Below are 20227 nucleotides of genomic sequence, written 5' to 3' on the forward strand. Positions count from 1 at the left end.
AGAACATTTAAGTAAAAATTGGCATTACTGAGGTTTTTGTGTTCCCCGGCTGCTGCTCAGGCACAGAGCAAACAAAGACATAACAGAGCAGCAAAGAAAGATTACAGAAAAGACAAGGAGGCTACATATATCAGGATGTGGGTGTAGTGGCTTCTTCTCAGAAACTTTATGGGTACTGTGCAGGTTCATAAGTAGAAGGAAGAGTTGGGGCACAGGTAGGCCAAAATCAGGCAGAGAATCATAGGACTGGAAGGGAACTTGAGAAGTCATCTAGTACAGTCCCCTGCACTCATGTCAGGATTAAGCATTATCTAGACCACCCCTGACAGGTGTTTGTCCAACCTGTTCTTAAAAATCTCCAATGATGAAGATTCCACAACCTCCCTGGGCAATTTATTCCAGTGTTTAACCATCCTAACAGTTAGGAAGTTTTTCCTATTGTTCAACCTAAACCTCCCTTGCTAGAATTTAAGCCCGTTGCTTCTTGTCCTAGCCTCAGAGGCTAAGAAAAACATTTTTTCTCCCTGCTTCTTGTAACAATCTTCTACATACTTGAAAACTGTTATCATGTCCCCTCTGAGTCTTCTCTTCTCCAGACTAAACAAACCCAATTTTTTCAATCTTCCCTCATAGGTCATGTTTTCTAGACCTTTAATCATTTTTGTTCTTCTCTGGACTTTCCGTTTTCCCACATCCTTCCTGAAATGTGGCTCCCAGAACCGTACACAATACTCCATTGAGGCCTAATCAGCACAGAGTAGAGCTGAAGAATTACTTCTCGTGTCTTGCTTATAACACTCCTGCTAATACATCCCAGAATGATGTTCACTTTTCTGCTACAGCATTATACTGTTGACTCATTTAGTTTGTGGTCCACTATGACCCCCCTATTCCTTTCCACAGTACTCCTTCCTAGGCAGTCTTCCCCATTTTGTATGTGTGCAACTGATTGTTCCTTCCTAAGTGGAGTACTTTGCATTTATCCTTATTGAATTTCATCCTATTTACTTCTCACCATTTGTCCAGATCGTTTTGAATTTTAATCCTGTCCTCCAGAGCACTTGCAACCCTTCCCTGCTTGGTATCATCCGTGAATGTTCTAAGTGTACTCTATGCCATTATCTAAATCATTGGTGAAGATATTGATCAGAACCATACCCAGAACTGGACCGGCATGGCCAAGGTGGATCTTCAAGTGGAAGAAAGCTGATGAAAAACAGCATAAGAGAAAGCATCCTCTACTGACATTAACAAGTCGAACATGGTAGAGAGGATGTTTGCCAGCCACACTTAGGTCCCACTGTCCCAAACCCAGCAAATTCACACTTGAGGCAGTGGGGCCATTGGAAATATAGTGAAAACCCATAAATCTGATCTGTAGATTATGCAACAGAAGAGGAAGTTTACCCACTAATATGTTGTAGCATGTAGTGAATTAAAATGAGTTTTTCCCCAAAGATGAATTTATTGGGAATCTTCTTTTAATAAAAAAAAAGCCGTGCTTGAATAAAATTGATCAGAATACTGAACTGCTTAGTGAAACTGAATATGCACAGGTTTAAAGTCAATTCCTTTCAGACAGTTACAGGGGTGATATTTATCTATGTACAAAAAACGACAAATTGCCAAAAGACAATGTAGATTGTGCTTTCCCACACATGTTGAACAAGATCCTCAAGTAATCCTTGCACATTTTTTCGTTGATTTGTTTGGGATGGATACAGCAATTTTTCTCCATTGGCTTGTGTTTATTATCTACTAGATGAGAAAGACCATTCTATTTCTACTGCTCTGAGTGATTCAAAGACATAGATTTTTTTTCCACTCGTATTTTGAATTTATCTTCTTACATGGCAAATTTTTAACGCAACATAGATCAATAAGGGGGACACCGTTAGTTACTGTTGCATGCATGGCTATGATTGGATACTAAACTTGTACTTCCAGAACAGTACTAAGTTATTTAATGGCCACCAAGTTTTGATCTCCCAGATGTACAAATGCTATGTTCTAGATTTGCCAGATGTATTAGTGTTGCTCTTGCCATGTATGTATTCTCAGATGTCCTCACTAGCTCCTCATTCACACTTTCAGGATGTTGCACAACTTTGCCCCAGCTACATCTCAGTCCTTGTTTCTACTAACTCCGCTCCACATCCCCTATGTGCTGTCCACTCACCTATCCTCGATGCTTTTTGTCTCCTTCACCCTTCTTCTCATGCTGAACCCTCTGTCTAGAACCTTTATGCCTTCTGCAGGGAGAAATTCCCCTTGTGCAGAGACCCAGCAGAGGGCCTATGCAACCATTTAAATCCTATTTAAGCTCATAATTACATAAGGGCTGAAGTGAAATGTAAGTGGTGCCTAGGCCTTCTCCTGGTGCTCTGCACAAGAGAAGATTTCACCCCCAAACACTCACCAAAACATCCTCTTCCCCATCCTCTTCAGACTGCTTTTTAAAGCCTACAACTCCAGCTAGCTTTCCACTATTGATATTGGCTCTGTTGCTATGTATTCCCACTTATTCACCCTGCGTGTCCATTATTTTGGGGGCCTTCATGCTTCCTTATCATAATTTCTTATGTCTTTCTTATTTAGATTCTCTTCTGTACAGAGAACATGCACTTTCGTTGTGTGAAGCACCATAACAATGCCTGATGCAATAAATACTAATTGTGTCAAATTGCCAGCACTACTTTGATGGGTCTCACACTTTCTCTTCTTGGGGAGGGTTCAGGGCACAGTTTCTCACCCCTGAAATGGGGTATTAACTGCCCAACTAGGGTCCTAGAGGAGGGGAGTAGAGAGGGAGGGAGCCAGGCCCGCCCACTCCAGGTCCCAGCCCAGAGGCCCTAGGGATAGCGGTAAACTGCTTGAACTAGCGGTTCCTTCTCCTGGGCTACTTCCCTCTCCTGCCCTTCAGCTTGTGGGGCTTCCTGCCCTCCCTCTGCACAAATCAGGTGTCCCTTTACCTAGGGTCTTGGTCTTCTTAGTCCACCGCAGCACTTCTCCAAACTCTCCTCTGCTTCCCTCCAAACTGCTCTCTACTCCAACACCAATCCACTCTGCTTCAACACCTTCCCTTGTCTGATTGAAGCAGGGGGATTTATCAGGTGACTGGCTTCAGGTGCTTTAATTGGCTTCAGGTGTTTTAATTAATCTGTAGCAAACTTTCTTCCCTCTACAAGGAATAAGGCTCTCCTACTGCTCTCTGGCCATGCTTTATCACATAATATTATAATAGCCATGCACATATAATGTTATGTTCCCAGGAATAGCTAATTATGAATTCATTTGTACTGCACCCAGAGTTGTGCTGGGCACCTCACAGAAGAGATATGTAGACATGGTCTCCTCTATGATTTATCTGCTTCTACAGCCCAGAATCATAGTGAGGACTTTTGGGGGTAGCTGCCACAATTTATGAATTCATTTCTAATATACTGTGTTCCTTAGGTTTTTATCGCCATGTACCTCGTTCCTAATGAGTAACTGCATTTTGGGTTGCTTTTTCCTTTTACATTTTTTCCAGGGTGAACCTCGTTTTCTTACCTGCCCACCTCTCTAACCTCTTTAGGTCCCTTTTTATTATTTTGCCATCCACACTAGGTTTTGTAACAGCTGTCAGTTTAGTATAATCTGTGAGTTTAATTAATATACTGTTTGCCAAAGAGCATAAGCAGCCAAGTCAATTACACAGCAAAAAAGGAAGAGATGACCTTTACTTAGCTATCAATGTTCAACTAAAAAATTCTTGTTTCACAAAGAAAAAGTACAGAACTCCCAGCCTTTGTAGATATAATAGCATGTACAAGGCTACCTTGCTAATTTAACTTGAGTCATTTTCAGAATTAAAGTATATTATTTGCCAAACTAAATAACCCACAAATGAAAACCAGGCAACTTGTCTGATCCAAGTAAACGAGACGCATTGGAAAAAGATTAGACAAACACACAGTACTTTTTTGCCATGATATCTTTATTACATGTACCATGATGTTACTTGACTAGAATTGCCTCAGACATTAAAGGCAATTGCAGGCAGCCAGTTAACAACAGACTTTATTTAGAACACATGCTTTTTTGATATTTTCATCTTCTATTACATAAAAAGTGCAATTTTCTGAAGCCCAAGACCAGTCTAATAACATTTGAGCAAAAGCTAGCGTTCTCTGACATTATCATCTCTGGGCTATTGTTGTGACAGTAGGAATTAGAGCATAAAAAACTCTACCAATCTATTAGGAATAATTGCAGTTACTAGTTTGGTCTCCCACTGAGGTTAGAACCAAATGCATCAAGATAGACAATATTCTTATTACTGTTTCTCAAAATCATCTTCGCTTGTAACGCCATTGGTACACAGAAGAATTGCTTTTGGGGATTATCCAGGGTAGCTGCTACTGGCTTACTCTGCAGAGAAATGATAAAGTTTACTCTTGCTTTAATTAGACCATTTATTTTTAAGGAGGCCTATCCAGGTAGAGCAAAAATCAGCAATGATACAGTAATAGAGCTACACTTTTCCAAAGTGATTTGCAATTTTGAGAGTGTCAGCTTTTCACTGTTCAATCTGAGACACTTTAAAGGAGCCTGATATTCAGGAAGAGCTGATCTTCCATGCAAAAGAAAAATTATGAATCCCATTTTGTTTGTATTTTCATTTCAGAGACAATTTTAAAAAACCACCTCTTACTCCCCCACTCCCCGCACAAAATAAAAAGCAGAACTCCATAACGTTTTTTGTTTGTTTATAAAAGTTCATAGAGGGATATGGCTATTAATATCCATATCTGTCTATGAACTTTTTGATTCAACAAAGTACTTAAGCATGTGCCTAAGTCATATTGAAGTCATTGGGGCTTACATATACCCTTGAAGTGTGCTTTGTTGAATAAAAATGGACTTCAACACATGCTTACAGTTAAGCACATGCTTAAGTGTTTTGCTGAATATGGGGCCTAACAGTTTTGCTTGGATCCCATTTAGGATAGCTTGAATGAGCTTGTTTTCTTTGAGGAAGTCCCATCTGTCTACACTATTATTTACTATGTTTAAACTATAATTATGAGCTGGGTTAAACTTTGTTATGAGTTGAGTTAACAAAACTGATATGTGAATGCATCATTCACTTCAGATTGCTGCAAGAGAAGTTAAGGGGCCACACCTCAAACAAAGCACAAAAAGTATGTCTATGCTGCAAGGAAAAAACCCTGGCACCGAGACTCAGAGCTTGGGTCAGCTGACAGACTCATGAGGCTTGAGTGATGGGGCTAAACATACCAGTGTAGATAGGGTGACCAGATGTAAGGGAGAAAATATCGGGACACATGGGGGAAGGAAAAAAAAAAGCCAGAGCGGCCAAAGCCGCAATATCGGGACAAATGGCGTCCCGACCGTACATTGTCGTACAGTATGAACCGTGCATCAGGAGGCAGGCAGGGCCAGAAGCCAGAGTCTGGGATCTCTCATGTGCAGGGTCTGAAGCAAGACAAGTGGGCAGTGTGTATAGTTGCTCAGACAACTCCCTGTCATGGCTTCCTGGCTTAAATACTGGTGCCAGCCCATCAGTGGGCTGTGAGAAAATTGCCACTCAGGTCATGCTGGGTGATGCTTCCCACAGGAGGCTAATTTAAGTCTCCTGTGGTGATATCAGTAGCCCATAACCCTAACCCTGCAGTTTCTTCCACCATGAGGCTGAGTCAGTTGGCCAGAGGCTTTTTTTTGCAGCGTAGATGTACCGTTAGAGTATGCCCAGAAACAAACATCATGTGGGCAGGGTGTTCAATTGGGCATTTTCCTGACCGTGGGGGGGGGGGCGGGCAGGCAAGACAGAGCAAAGACATGAAAGAGAGAGACCGAGAGCGGAGAAAGAAAACAAAGCAGCAGCCTGTAAGTATGATATGACCTGGGAGAAGCTTAGAGAAAGGTCGGGGGTACTGGCTGAAAGGGGCCTGCAATCTAAGAAATTGCCCCTTTGCTTTTGGCTCCTCCTGTGTTCGCAGAAGCCGGACATTGTTAATCCCTTGTAAATAAACAAGAATGCGTCAGATCAAATACCATACTCCATCATGAATTTCTACCCCCAACTGGAGCATGCCCAGGACCCTGAACTTTGACTAGTCCGTCAGCTATGACAAGCTGATAAAAAACTTTACTAAATTGCTCTTCCATTTTTTAAAGTATTTTTCCTAAACTTATTTTGATTGCAAATAAATTCCAAACGTCATTACCTTACAAGGTATTGGGAATGTATTGTGGTATTGTGAATGTACGTGCTGTGGGTGAAATTCAGCCGTGTGGTGCCCTGCACACTTCAGTTCCAGGGTGCATAGACTTTGTGCTGTCCTTCTGCCCAGAGCTGTATTTCAGGCTACAATGTAGGAACGGATGGTTAGAACTAAAGGGAGTGTCACATGTCATATGAATAATCATGCTTCCTACATTTGTAGTAAAGTCTTAGATCTGCCCTATGCCTCTGATGTCACTATCACTGTAATGATTCAAAGCAGCCACATACACTCAGAAGTGTTTTATTCTATTTTTTAGACAGAAATGGCTGGACACAATCATAGAATTAGTAAATTATCCCAGTCAACATCTATTTAGAATTTTAAGAATTGCTGTTGCAATTATAAACACCACTCAGATAGCAAACACTATAAGGGTTTTCACCCATGTGGTTTCTCAGAAGAAACTTCTGTGGCCTGTTCAGTTTCCAGCCCACCAAGTTTTCCTGTCCTCCTCACTGCATAATCTGCTACAAGTGATTTGTGTGAGATGCTTCTCAAGAAAAATAGGCTTGGTTCGGCCCTCATCCAATCTGTAATGTAAAGAAATAAACTGGTATATACTGCCCTGTCAAGCTGGCTAATTTGGATTTACACTCCAAAACTGTTCAAGGAGAATTATGTCAGACTCTAATTTATGGCAAAATACAGATATATCATCCTATCACAGAAAGTGATGCAGATCTTAGGTTCTGGAGGAGGTGTGGTAATTGTATAAATGAGAGGGATATCATCAAGAAAACACTGAAATCACATGCAGCCCTAATAAACTGGCTACCTTGGAACAAGTAAAAAGTGAGAGAAAGAGAGAGCGAGAGAGCACCCATGCAAGAAGGAAAAACATATGTGACTGATGCTAGTTTCATTGCCTGCTGTGCTACCAGAAGGTGCTTAGATACCAGAGTGGAATGTATGGCATAAAAACTTAAATAGACACAGGGTGGCCACTCACGCATCCCCAGAATACTGGACTGTCTGCTACTTCTGGAAATAATGTGGCCCCTCCCTCAGCAGTGTGACCATATGAAGTGATGCCACAGAGGGGACACCGTTTTGAAGAACACACCACCCCGCCCCCACCAGTGTGACCTCTAATGCACTGCGTCACACCAGGGGCGGGGAAGCAGTGCACTCTTCAAAATGGCATCTCCCATCCAATGCCACGTCTAGTTTTGTCTCAGTACTGGTTGGGGGACAACCTTAGAAAAGCAACACTGTCCAGCTGAAAACCAGATGAATGGCCTGCCTAGTCGAGAGGCAGTTGTAAATCAGTTCTCCAGCAACTTTAATTTGCCTTATGAGGGCCTAGAGCCTAGGCAAACCTCTATACATTCTGATGCTGAAACAAGACTCAGGTGGATGGAGATGACCAGAGGCAAGGCTGGATGAGTGATCAAGATATGTCACAGCACGAACACAGAGGAGCACAAATTAACACACTGCTTCTTTCAAGAGACAGACACAAACAAAGGTGAAGGACAACAGAAAAATTAATGAGTTAGTAGAATCTTCTGCTTAAGTATGCTAGTTATCTCTTGAATGCCTGGTCTGTGTTAGGAAAATTAACTGTTGCTGACAATGGGTTGAACAAGGATTAAGGCCCTACCAAATTCATGATCCATTTTGGTCAATTTCATTGTCATAGGATTGTTAAAATAGTAAATGTCATTATTTCAGCAATTTAAATCTGAAATTTCACGGTATTGTAACTGTAGGTGTCCTCACCCAAAAAGGAGTTGTGGAGAGGTCACAAGGTTATTGTAGGGGGGCTTGCGATGCTTCTACCCTTACTTCTGTGCTGCGGCTGGCAATGGCACTGCCTTCAGAGCTGGGCCCCCAGCCAATAGCTGCTGCTCTCCGGCCACACAGCTCTGAAGGTAGCATAGATGTAAGGGTGGTGATACCGCAACCTCCCCTGCAACTCCCTTCTCAGGCAGGACCCCCAATTTGAGAAACATGGCTCTCCCCTCTGAAATCTAGGGTAAACGCACACAAAAGACCAGATTTCACTGGGGGAGACCAGATTTCATGGTCCGTGATGCGTTTTTCATGGCCATGAATTTGGTAGGGCCCTAACAATGAAGCATCTGAACCATTACTAAACACAGTTTAGCTGCAAGCATAGCCAAGAACAAGTTGTTAAACTATGGTTTCAAAAACAGCACTTATTTTTATGAACTTAGGCAAGCCTTTTGAATGATCCATGGTGCACAGAGTCAGCATAAGATCACAGGAGAACCATGGGATGCTTCCAACACCCAATGGGGGTGTGAAGGTAATGGTAGTTCAGTGCATAATATGAGTATTATTCATATCCATTGTCTAATCCTGCTCAGAGTCAAAATAAATGACATGGTGATTAAAACACCAGTGGCCACTGATGCTACTTTGTCCATATGTACTGCTACCACTGATGAAAATTTAGGAAAAAAATTCTATTGTAAACAAGGCCCGAGAAGTTAAGTGACTTGCCCCAGGTCAGCCAGAGAATCAGATCAGGAAAAGAATCCAGGAGCCAGAGCTTATGTACTCAACTAGAGTAAATCAATGCAGCTCCACTGAAGATAATGTATATCAACTGAGAATCTGGCCTAAACTCTTAGTCCACTGCTCTTTCTAACCACTATGGTTTAGTCAACTTTCATCCAAATTCCTTGCCCGGCTAATGATAGAAGACTTACAACTATGTTAAAAAAGATCTGTGTTGCATGCCGTGTATATTTTTATACATTATATGAGTTGTATTAGTTTTTGCAATTAGAAATAGTAATTACTCAGTTGGGCCTGATCGACAATGTCCTTAAAACAAAACAAAGGCTTTCTGTATTTTTTCCAGTTGATCTCCAAGTAATTATTATTAAAATCTGTTACACAGGCCTTTTAAGATCGACTCATTTTTAAATTTTCTATCTTTCTTCATGCTTTGCTATGGAATTTACTCAGAGAGAAAGTGAGAGATAGAAAGCAGGTACCTGAATAGTATCTGCTTTTAATATTTCATATTCCTCTTCTTTCTTTGCATAATAACTTTCCAGACCTGTAGGGAACATAACATGAAAAGGAGACGCCAGCAGCTGATAACAAAACATGAGCTTCATTCAAATGTGCAAATGATGTGTATTTATTTCTAAATGAAAAACTAAGCAAAAAGTCTGCTGCATACTCACACATTAAAATTTCCCAGAGGCTCGTCTAACTGGCATCAGTAAGCTGTTCCTATAAGGTTTTGTAGAACATGTTTCCTTACATAGAGAACAGAGTACCAATGTGCTAGGAGCTATGCAAGCACAGAAGAGGAGACAGTCCCTACCCTGAAGAGCTTACAGTGCTATTCTTTTGTTAAAATGCTATTTGAATTTGGATATAGCTCTTTTGGGTATGAACAAGGAGGGGAGGAAAATGCTTATGCTTCTCTATTGTTATTTATTGGTTGGTGTCAGTTTGTTAAAGGGGGTAGGACATGCACATACACATAAAGGTGGTGATTTTAATATACTCTGGACAAATAGATAAAGGAATGCATGGCATATGGGTCTCAATTAAATGTATGCACTTAATTGTGCATCATTCACTAGGAAATACCAAAGTAAGGGGGTGAAGACAAGGGGAAAGGATGTTGCTTGGGGAATTTAAAGGCCAAGTTATGCCCCAGCCCTGCATGGATGTGCTAGGAAGTGGAGAGGATGCTGAGAGACCCTGTCCTGTCCTCTGCACATATGCATACAGGGCAGAAGCCATATGGGGGAGACAATCAATCCCCCACCCTTAATAGCACATCTGCAGGCAGCTGCATGGTAGTATGAGCATAGGCTACACACCCTTTCTGACAGGCGTAGCAAAAAGCACTGTAGTCTGCACATACCAGCCACCCTGAGCCAGATGTGAAAAGTTATTTAGGTGCCTAAAAATGCAGCTAAGCACCTAGTGCAATTTTTAAAAGCACTTTGGTGCCTAACTCCTAATGAAACCAGTGGGGGTTAGGAACTTGGGCACTTCTGAAAAATCCCAGTAGGTGTCTATGTGCATCTTTAAGCACCTAAATACCTTTAAAAATCTGGCCCTATGATAGCAAAGACCTTAATCCTTCCTTCTCCTCTGCTCTGGAGTGCAGGCATGCCCTTCTTTCAGTGCTCTAAGCAGCCATCATTTTGCCCTAAATGTTTAAAAGAAGAGTTCCCAATACCTGAGCACATAGCTTATGTGAGTAGCAACTGCATCTGTTTGCATACAGGTGGGAGTCTTGCCTGAGTAAGGATTTCATGACTGGGCCCCATATTAACACTATGTAACTTTACTTATATACATAATGTTCATCTGGTTCTCTTACTTTTCCAGGAAACAGAAACTGACCTACTACCCTGATGGAGCCTTGTAAGAACGTTGCTAAACCATCTAGATTTTTGTCTCCCCCAAATGTTGTCCCGTGCATTGACACATCAAAAACAACAGTCTCGTCTTTTTTATGAAAAGCAGCAGTCTACCTTTCGATGGTGCTGTTGCCTCTCTCTGTCATTTGGGCCCGCTTTTGCTGCCACTGAAATCAGTGGCATCACTTTTTATGGGGTACTAGCACAAGCAGTAATTAAATTACAGGGGCTGCTGCCACAACAGTTTACTCCAATGTAACTCTTATTGACGTCATCGGACTTGCACTTGGTTTATACTAGCATAAGTGCGATCAGAATCAAGACCATGGTCTTCAAAATAAAGGATATTTGCTATAAGGATACTTATTAGAAAACGAACAGGAGCCTGAGTTTGCCAAGCTCATACTGCAAGACTGTTTTAGTCAGGCGAGTTTTTGGTTTATTATCTTGACTTTGGAGACAATTTTTTTGAGGTGGTTGGTTGGTGTGTCCCCCCCCCTTTTTGGGGGGGGGGTCTTTTAATTTGGTATTATAGGCAAGGAGAGGCTCTACTAAGAGCAGAATATGTTCTAAGCTGCTTTGCATTCTGAGTTTTTTAATAATGATTTTACACAGTACCTAGCCATTTATGATCAAAAGTTACCTTCATAACGGAGTTTAAAATACGAGCAGTTAACAACCCAAAATGAATAATTTTATTAGAAATTCTCAAGTGTACACTACTAGCACAACTCACTGGGGTAGCAGCCAAGAACTCACTACATGAATGCGAATTTTCTTAATTAGGAAAAAAGATCTTCTACCTTCAACTATTTTTCCTTATGGCATTTTCTTAGTTTTATTCCTTTCATTACATCCTTATTAGCATTATAGTTCCTCATAAAACAAACGTATCTTTTGATTATTTTATTTTTCTTTAAATAATGTAATTTGTTCTAATCCACTGGAAGGTGACGAGGGAGAGCAACTGTCAACGTCAAGAATAGGGGAGTGCTGGGTGCAAGACACAGCTGGAGCGTACCTGGTTGTGGTCAGACAGTGCTCATTTGTGCCTTCATTTTTTTACCCTTTTGAGATCTGAGCAGAATCATGGCTGTTGTAGCTTTATGGAATACAGATCTATAATTTTGGCTCTAAACACAGCAGCAAATTAGGTCACCTTAACAGAAACTTGAGAGTCACCAGCAGGTTCAGTTCCAGGAGGTTCTAAGGCAGTGGTGGGCAACTCGCGCCGCTTCCCGCAGCTCTCGTTGGCCAGGAACAGAGAACCATGGCCACTGGAAGCTGTGGGCGGCCATGCCTGCAGACGGTCAATGTAAACAAACTGTCTCATGGCCTGCCAGTGGATTACCCTGATGGGCCACCTGTGGCTCACAGATTGCCCACCACTCTTCTAAAGCCTAGAAAAAGAGAGGCATCTTACAGTGCATTCTAAGGCCATGACCCTAAAGTATGGATCATATGAGCTGACCCCACTGCCCAGAGAGAGCTATCCTGACTTTTGTGACTGAAGAGGACCCCTGCACAGAGCAGCTTGCAGGATTGGGGCCTAAGAGTGCTCAGGCTCTGATATATGTCTGACAGGAATTAATTAGAGGTCACAGCCTGTTACTGGGACTTAACTTTTACCTCAGGACAGACACCCACAGCATTCCTGCCATAAACACGAGAGGTGGCTGGGCATAGGCAAAGAGGCAGCCTTTGAGGTAACTAAGACCTTAACCAGCACCTCGAGAAGTGTATAGGTAGCCATTCAATGGTAAAGAGTACTGATGTATAAGTTCTCAGCAGTCTGCCCTACTCAAAAAGTGGGTAAACATATTCTACAGTAGTTGAAGCATTTCATTGTCAATCAAAGTTATGACCAGCAAGAAGGCCATGCAATTGTCTAATTTTCCAGTAAAAGATGTGTATAATCCTGGTGGGAATGTGTCTGAGAGAAAATAGTGAAATCTCTTCCAACTACAGCTGTCAAGCAATTAAAAAAAATTGCACTTAATCACGAGATTAAAAAATAATCACGATTAATTGCAGTTTTAATTGCGCTGTTAAACAATAATAGAATACCAACTTAAATTTATTATACATATTTTGGATGCTTTTCTACATTTTCAAATATACTGGTTTCAATTACACTACAGGATACGAAGTATACAGTGCTCACTTTGTATTATTTTTTATTACAAATATTTGCACTGTAAAAAAAGATAAGCAAAAGAAATGGCACGTTTCAATTTACTTCATACAAGTACGGTATTGCAATCTCTTTATCATGAAAGTGCAACTTACAGATGTAGAATTTTTTTTTTTTTACATAACTGCACTGAAAAACAAAACTGTGTAAAACTTTAGAGCCTACAAGTTGACGCATGAAGGGGTACATGAATGTTTAGTATATCTGGCACATAAATACCTTGCAAGACCGGATACAACAGTGCCATGGGAATACCTGTTCTCACTTTCAGGTGACACTGTAAATAAGAAGTGGGCAGTATTATCGCCTGTATATGTAAACAAACTTGTTTTTCTTAGGTTTCAGAGTAGCAGCCGTGTTAGTCTGTATTCGCAAAAAGAAAAGGAGTACTAGTGGCACCTTAGAGACTAACCAATTTATTTGAGCATAAGCTTTCATGAGCTACAGCTCACTTCATCGAATTTGCCTTAGCAATTAGCTGAACAAGAAGTAGGACTGAGTGGACTTTTATGAGGTGAATTGAAAAATACTATTTCTTTTGTTTATCTTTTTTTACAGTGTAAATATTTTTAAACAAAAAGAATAATATAAAGTGAGCACTGTATGCTTTGTATTCTGTGCTGTAATTGAAATCAATATATTTGAAAATGTAGAAAAGCATGCAAAAATGTATAATAAATTTAAATTGGTATTCTATTGTTGTTTAATAGTGCGATTAAAACTGCGATTAATCGTGACTTTTTGAATCTAGTTAATTTGTTTTGAGTTAATCACTTGAGTTAACCATGATTAATTCACAGCCCTACTTCTAACTATCTTGGATTTTTTATAGCACCCATCATTATGGTATTTTTACCAGATGAAGATCTAAGGTTAGTTCTGGCCATTGGCACTAGCTGTGAGTTCTGGAGCAGTTTGTGTGTTAAAAGAAAACACAAGTGATATGGTCTCCTGGATAGGTGACCAAACTGTGTGCATGTCAACACTGGAATTAAACACCTGTGATTGGCCCAAGTCAGCTGATACAGGGTCGTGTAGCTCAGGCTACAGGGCTGTAAAATTGCAATGTGGAGCCCAAGAGGTGGGATCTTGCATGGGGAGAGGGTCCAAGAACCCCAGCTCCACTCTGGGCCCAAATGTCTACACTGCAATTTGACAGCCCTGTAGACAAAGCCTGAGTCAGCTGACATGGGCCAGGCCTGGGTATTTAATTGCAGCATAGAGATACCCTGTGAGATAGGCCACCCGAGTTCTACTCCTGCCTCTGTGAATCTCTACTTCTGTGACTTTAGACAAATCACTTAACACATCTGTGCCTCAATTTCCCTCTGCCTCTAAAATAGAATAGTAATCTTTACTTAAGATGACCATATTTTCAAAATCTACAGTCAGGACACTTTTGTGGAGGCAATTCTTAGGATGATGAAAAAGCCATACCAAAAGCACAATGTTTCTTAAAAGGTGTGCAGGTGTCATGAGTGCCAGAGTGTGACTCAGTAGTGATACATGGATATTTTTCATAATGGAGGATTTGTTTCCAGTGACTTTGTGTTCTGAATAACTTGTCACAAAACCCTGAACAAGCATTGTTAAAACTCATACAGAGCAAAAGAACGCCTCGGATATTGTTTACACTCATTCAACTTTTCACGCCCACCCCATTTATCAGAGTGAACACTCATTTCACCTGATTGATTGTTTTTTTCAAGCTATTTTATTATTCTTGGTAGAAATTGTTCTGTGGTCACCATGAACATTTTGTAGTTATTAAAAAACCCTAAAGATTTTGATTAATGAAATAAATAAATAATAAATAAAATAATAAACCATCTCAGATGACCTAAAAGAAGCTCTTGGGAATATCATACAAGATAGATCTTTGGTCACTTTCTGCTTACCTACCTTTGTAAAGCATGTTGCAATAGATCGCCCAGTTGAGAATCTGCCCCATTTGACGTTATGAATGAGACTGGTTAAGTATTCATCTCCTTATTTTTATTAGAGACTTGGGGGCTTGCATACAGTGTGATGTCTAGCCAACAGGAACCGCTATTTGAGTGCTTCTGTTTTTCATCAGAATAAGAGAAAATAAAAATGTTTTGACTTTGCAAGATACAGGATTAAAAGCAGCTGCGACACTGGTGAAAGAGAAGTTCTAAATAAAACCTACTCAAAAATAAAGAGGAAGAGTCATGACAAGCGATCACTTTTGTTTTCTAATATCAAATGGCAGTTGGATTAACATATCAGGTCTCCCATGCCCAGGGCCCTCACTCAAATCTTTCATTTCCTAAAGTTCAACGGGCAGCAAGTGCCTCCATCTCAATATCTTTGCCGTCTTGAGTGTTAATCCTTTTGGCATGCAGTGAAATATTCTTTTTGCAAATGAACTTCAGATTCTTTACCCACCAAAATATGCAAACTTCAATTTTGATGGTCTACAAACCGTTGTCGGGTTAGGTTTGAGAATAGTGTGGCAAATTTATCTTCCAAAAACATCTGTGCTTAAATTGCCCACCAAGGTATCATATACTGCTTCTGATCTAACAACTTTGCAAATTGCTTTCCTGATTAAAAAAAAAAAAGACACTGATTATTCTAACTTCAAAAGGCAAGGTGAAAATACTTTCTGCAAAATGACAGCAATTATGGAAGGGGGGGGTGTTATTTATAGATGTGCAATAGACATCAGTTAATCATCACCATCAAGGCTGATTTCTAAGTGTTAGTTTAGGTGAGATTTTGATGCCTAACTCATTATCAGCTTCAAATGATGCCTGTTCCTCTCCACTAGCGGTTTCACTTTCAACAGTCTTAGACAACATAGAATGCATACAATGTAGCTGTAATTAAGTCATTCTCCAGGGAAGAGATAATAGTGAGTTAAAAGATACCTTGAGAGTGCTAATTTATCCACAGGGGTTCTTTTCTATTAGAGTTTAAATACTTTTAAGACTTAGTAGAAAAGCCCTAATTTGAAAGAACTGCAAAAGATCAAAGTAAACAAAGGAACGACGTCATTACACAGCATTAGTCTTATAGGTCATACATATACATCTCTAATAGTATTTCAGCACTTGTGCTTTAATCTCTTTTGGTAAAACCAGAGATTTGCATCCAGAAACTACTCCATTGTCCCCCAAAATTGCAAGTAGTCACCTAATTACATTTAATTAAATTATGGATGGTTAGTTACTAGTCACAGCAGAATCTTGGCCAAAGCCATGAACACTGCAAATAAAAGGAGAAAAGAATTCATTGTATATCTAAACTAGGGAATATATAGTATTTTAGTAACTGGAAGCAGAGACCAACACGATCATCTAGTTTTTCCTCTTGCCAGCCTATGATAGTTCTAGTATTATGGAGAGGTAGTAGGTTTCCAAAAATTAAAATTGCCACCAGCTTCCATTTTAAAGCCCTATTTTCGCTCCCTTATAACTTAAGTTTGGACATTTCCATATTTACTCTGCAGTAAAGGGAGACTAGTTCTGCAAAGGTCAAAGAAAATTTGTCAGTTTGACAATACCCACCTGCGGAAGTGAAGAAACAGATTGACAGAGCCAGAAGAGTACCCAGAAGTCACCTACTACAGGACAGGCCCAACAAAGAAAGTAACAGAACGCCACTAGCCGTCACCTACAGCCCCCAACTAAAAACTCTCCAATGCATCATCAAGGATCTACAACCTATCCTGAAGGATGATCACTCACTCTCACAGATTTTGGGAGACAGGCCAGTCCTTGCTTACAGACAGCCCCTCAACCTGAAGCAAATACTCACCAACAACCACACACCACACAACAAAAACACTAACCCAGGAACCTATCCTTGCAACAAAGCCTGTTGCCAACTGTGTCCACATATCTATTCAGGGGACACCATCATAGGGCCTAATCACATCAGCCACACTATCAGAGGCTCATTCACCTGCACATCTACCAATGTGATATATGCCATCATGTGCCAGCAATGCCCCTCTGCCATGTACATTGGCCAAACCAGACAGAGAATAAATGGACACGAATCAGACGTCAAGAATTGTAACATTCAAAAACCAGCCGGAGAACACTTCAATCTCCCTGGTCACTCGATTACAGACCTAAAAGTCACAATATTACAACAACAAAAACTTCAAAAACAGACTCCAACGAGAGACTGCTGAACTGGAATTAATTTGCAAATTGGATACCATTAAATTAGGCTTGAATAAAGACTGGGAGTGGATAGGTCATAACACAAAGTAAAACTATTTCCCCATGCTTATTTCCCCCCCACCCCCTTGCCGCCCCCACTGTTACTCTCACCTTCTTGTCAACTGTTGGAAATGGGCCATCCTGATTATCACTACAAAAGGTTTTCTTCTCCTGCTGATAATAGCTCACCTTAATTGATCACTCCCATTATAGTGGGTATGGCAACACCCATTTTTTCATGTTCTCTGTGTGTGTGTATGTATATCTTCCTACTGTATTTTCCACTGCATGCATCCAATGAAGTGGGTTTTAGCCCACAAAAGCTTATGCTCAAATCAATTTGTTAGTCTCTAAGGTGCCATAAGTACTCCTTGTTCTTTTTGTCAGTTTCTGAATCACATAAAATCACCCTAATCTGAGAAGGCTGCTATGACCGTGGTTGCTGGAGGGGCCTCACTGAGAGTGCTCAGTCAGGGCAAACTGCAAAGAATGGGGCAGACAATCCTCAAAACTGATGGTTTATTCTAATAATTAGATTCACTGAGCCAGCAACAAAACAGCTTCTGCAACACTTTTCTGGTTATCCAGAAACCAAAAATACAGTTCCCTTAAAGCAACCCAGCCCTGGGCTCCCACCCAGACAGCCAAATCAAATATGAGGAGGACACTGAAAATCTTATTCACCATATATAAAGTTTTACCAGCCCCAAGAAATTGGACACATTATGCTCTGTGTTTCAGATTTTACTCAAATATACACTTACAGCCAATTCTTATTAACTAATCTCCATTGTATTAAAAAGAAAAGAGAGTTCTTATGGTTAAAAGATCATTATACACAGAGATATGAATAAAGTCCTTAGGTCAGTTTCATAGCACAGATGTTGAGCTGCTGTTTTGCAAAAAATCCTTCCAGAATCAATTCATTAAGTCATAGTGCAATAGGCAGGCCATGTATTTAAATTCTTCCATGAGAAATTGCAGGGTAATCCAGAATAGAGCTGGATAGCTCAGTCTTGCGACTTCAACTTCTCCTGACAAAGCTTAAGCAGATCTGAGACGACAGGATCAGGCCCTAGAGTTCTCTGGCAGGCTACAATATCCTCTTGACAGCAGATAATACCACAGGCATTCCTTGGATGAAGAATAGGTAATATACATTGTTGCTTTGAAGTAAACTTTCTATTTCCTATTTATACACTGGTAGTTAGTTGCATTGATTAGCATAAGGCAATTCACCATTCAAAGGTTCACAGGTAGTGTACTACAAACTTAAAAGAGAAATAAAACAATGATATTATTACACCACACGTTTCATCTAATTGACAATATTCCCTTTTGATCTCTGAATCAACAGAATATAGTGATGAAATATTACCAACAGGAACCGAAGTTTTGCATCTACCGGCTAATTAGATCACATTGTTAAATTCCTAACAGATATAGGTAAACACAGACAAATACAATTAGTATTTACTTCTAATTCTGTGACAATATAGGTTTACATTTCAAAGGTTTTAGTGCATCTAAGATGGCTTTGATAGCTATCTACAAGAAATGGCCCTGTTTACCGTTTCAGTACTTCCCTAATATGTTCTTAAAGGTTGATCTTTAGATCACTTAGCCTACTGGTTGTTTAACCCTCGCTGGCTCACTGTCACAGCTTCTCTAAGGTTACTAATTCCATGCTACATCTGACAAAGTTAAGCAAAGTTCTCAATTATGTTTGTTATGGATAGTTTTGGGCCAAATACTTTGGTTTCAGTGGGAATTATGGGCCCACTCCTGTGTCAGTTGTTAACTGATTGATTGATTGGGCATTGACTTTAGTGGGAGCATGACTGAGCACTATGGCCAGAACTCACTGAAGTCAATAGGAGTCTTTCCTTTGGACTAGTCTCTATATGTGTAAGTGAGTGTGTTGCTGTTAGCTGCATGTTGCTCAGAAAGAACATTAGGGGTATTTCTACAGCTAATTGGTATCTATAGCAAGATTGGTTACTTACCTCAAATGGGGTAAATCATAGAATCATAGAAGGTTAGGGTTGGAAGGGACCTCAGGAGGTCATCTAGTGTTTCTGGAGCTGAAAGAATAGGATTCAATTCTCAGCTTTGCAGGTGTGTGTAGCTGATTATTATGGAGAAGAAGGTAGCCCTTCTGTCATTAAGATCATGGTTCCATTATTAAGCTGATCCTATCCTCCCTAGTAAACTCGAGAGGAAGAAGAAAATCCTCATGCTTTCAAATGTTTACAGTTACCTCTCAGAATATTTGCTGAAAAGTGTGATTAAACTAAGTGTCTTTGAGATTAAATGATCTTTAACTGGCTATTTTATTTTCATTTTTTTGAAAAATGTCTGTTTCTTTGTGACTCTTTACCTGTCCAAGAAAATTACATTACCCCACAACACATGAATCCTAGACTGATTTTGACATATAGTCATGAAGAAGCAGTTTTCAAGGGAAGGAATATAGTAAACTATTTAACAAATTGCCATTACGTGAAAACTAGATCAGATACTAATACTTTTATTTATACAGCACCCAAAAATGTGCTAGGTGCATATACTTAAGCAATACCAACATAAATTATTTGATACAAAGTATATAATATGACAAAGAGAGAGAGAGAGAGAGAGAATACGTATGAATGTGGTATGTCATCCAGTTTCTATCAGCTTGAGTTCAAAATGTTCACATTACTCATGAGTGATGAGACCACCTGTGAGTTCTACAGGTCATCCCCAATGAGTGTAAATCAAATCTTTATACCACACCAGCATGTGTTCTATTTACCACATTGCACACGTGTAGTGCTGAGAGATACCGTGGTGATAAACACTGAATAAGATGCATAGTGAAAAATAACTGATCCATTTCAGAAACTTCTATAATTGTCAAAAATTGATTTTCTGTACCTAATGTCATGATTTTAAGGTCCTCTCAGAACCTATTAGAGTCAGGAGCAAATGTTGGGTTCCATTGGGAATCTGGAAATCTCCCCTGTCCAATGGTATGTAGCACCAATCCCTAGCAATAAAATGGTGTGAGATATCTGCTCTTAAGACTGTCATTTGTATAGGACAGAATACTGCCTGTCCTGCATCTCAGACGAGTGAACTGGGAGATGAGGCTGAAGGGAGGAAGAAAAAAATGTATTAGATAGGTTTTCTCATTGG

The 20227-nt window shown here is 40.2% G+C and overlaps 1 long non-coding RNA gene across 2 annotated transcripts in view; it reads right to left on the reverse strand.

Annotated features, from left to right (window-relative positions):
* Positions 1-4000: 4000 nt before the first annotated feature.
* Positions 4001-20227, reverse strand: part of LOC140906896 (uncharacterized) — a 57829-nt gene continuing 41602 nt past the window's right edge. Inside the window, exons 1-4 of one of the 2 annotated variants that reach the window (XR_012157292.1) lie at positions 14754-14890; positions 9263-9327; positions 6234-6373; positions 4001-4413 (exon numbers count right to left, since the gene is read on the reverse strand). This is a non-coding gene — a long non-coding RNA (uncharacterized lncRNA). Of the gene's footprint in view, positions 4414-6233; positions 6374-9262; positions 9328-14753; positions 14891-20227 lie in introns of those variants that run through there. The other variant, XR_012157293.1, reaches the window with a different exon arrangement.

This window comes from Lepidochelys kempii, chromosome 1 (assembly GCF_965140265.1).
Source record: "Lepidochelys kempii isolate rLepKem1 chromosome 1, rLepKem1.hap2, whole genome shotgun sequence".
NCBI classification, from domain to species: domain Eukaryota; kingdom Metazoa; phylum Chordata; order Testudines; family Cheloniidae; genus Lepidochelys; species Lepidochelys kempii.